Genomic DNA, 1,756 nt, shown 5'->3' with positions numbered 1-1,756 from the left:
GCACACCGGACGACCCCAACGGCCGTGCGTGGGATGGCGACTTCGGATCTTGGCCTAGTGGACAATGGCGACCAGATCAACCGGCAGGGAGGGTCTCGGTTGCCTCCTCGGTGACCTCTCGTCGGCCACAACCATATCATTTGGGAGGTTGGTTCATAATGAATAAGGATAATGTCGAATTACCTTCTGTGCAATAGATAATGCTCACTACCACCTAATAATTGTTCTCGCATTGGGATCTCTTTTGTAGCCGTGCACGGGATGGCCACTTCGGATCTTAGCCTAGAGGACAACAATGACCAGATCTACTGGCAGGGGGGATCTCGGTTGCCTCCTCGACGACCTCTCGTCGTCCACAACAATATCATTTGGGAGGTTGGTTCATAATAAATAAGGATAATGTTTGATTACCTTTTGTGCAATAGATAATGCTCACTACCACCTAGTATTTGTTCTCGCATTGGGATCTCTTTTGTGGCCGTGCGTGGGATGGCCACTTCAGATCTTGGCCTAGTGGACAACGACGACCAGATCTACCGGCAGGGAGGATCTCGGTTGCCTCCTCAGCGACCTCTCGTCAGCCACAACCATATCACTGGTTAGGTTGGTTCATAATGAATAAGGATAATGTCTGATTACCTTTTGTGCAATAGATAATGTTCACTACTACCTTAGTATTTGTTCTCATATTGGGATCTCGTTTGTGGGTAACTTTGAGGTTAGAATATCATTTTGTCGCATATGTTGGGTTTGTTAAACGGTTCCTCCATTTGCTCTTGTGAATTTTCGTAAGAGTGTTCATATTTTTACGTACATGTCTTGCCTACCTATAATTTTTGTTTCATGCTATTGTTCTTGTTCAACTTAAGAATACAACACTGGTTCCGTGTAATAGACCTGATTTACTTTGGGAGTATGTGCGTCTCACGCTTTGCAAGAAATGTTACTCGTATGTTACATTTTGTTTTGTTTTGTTTATAGGAGTCAAAAATGACTAGACGAAGGGATAAAGCAATTGATTTGAATGAGCCACCACGCAGCGAACAAAGGTATGATAGTCTCTCCCATGCATGTTTAATTTCAACAATGACCGGTAATTTCAGCAGCTTTTGTATGCACCAACTACAATTATTACAATGTTTCTTGTCTAAGTACCAACTACCATTCAGAGCAATTTAAAGAATGGACACCCAAAAATGGTTAAAAATGCACAGTGAGCATTAGTAGGAACTAACAAGTACACAACTTATTGCGAAAATTTGTCACCAATATCGACATATATAGCAAGCAGATAAACCAATTTTTTGGATTACTGAAATTTTGGGTATGGATATATCTCTTGTTTTGGGAAAGGAATGCAACCAGATTCAATCTGTACACATGTACTCCTTGCTTCTGGTCACTATAGTTGCTACTGACCGTCCTGATTTCTCACTCGCTGCTCCTTTGTTGTCGATGTCGTATTTGCCACCGCCCTAGTGAGGCAGCTGCCTAGTCGTTGCTTGGTGTAGCCACCTCGACGCTCGCCTGGGTGTGCTCGCGGTTCCGTTGAGGTCCGTGGGAGGTGCGATATGTGCGTGGGGCGTGAGATCATGTTATCAGGACAAGTCGGTTCCATTTAACTTTGGTGGGTTCTTCTAATCCTATTTGTAAGTTGCCTAAAAAGGCGATGGCAATTGATTTTATGCCGCCACCGTCTCTCTCTCTCTCTCTCTCTCTCTCTCCTTGGCAGAGCCCCTCGCCATTGTAGTCCCCC

General features: G+C 44.4%; 1 long non-coding RNA gene across 1 annotated transcript; it reads left to right on the top strand.

Annotated features, from left to right (window-relative positions):
* Positions 1-148: 148 nt before the first annotated feature.
* LOC123098326 (uncharacterized) lies at positions 149-1,106 on the top strand. Its single transcript, XR_006447712.1, has 3 exons — positions 149-375; positions 447-603; positions 982-1,106. It is a non-coding gene; the product is annotated as an uncharacterized lncRNA (long non-coding RNA).
* The last annotated feature ends 650 nt before the right edge of the window (positions 1,107-1,756 follow it).

Source organism: Triticum aestivum, chromosome 1B (genome assembly GCF_018294505.1).
Source record: "Triticum aestivum cultivar Chinese Spring chromosome 1B, IWGSC CS RefSeq v2.1, whole genome shotgun sequence".
Classification (NCBI taxonomy): domain Eukaryota; kingdom Viridiplantae; phylum Streptophyta; class Magnoliopsida; order Poales; family Poaceae; genus Triticum; species Triticum aestivum.
Note: the sequence above shows the minus strand (reverse complement) of the source record. Positions and strands in the feature narration are given on the sequence as shown.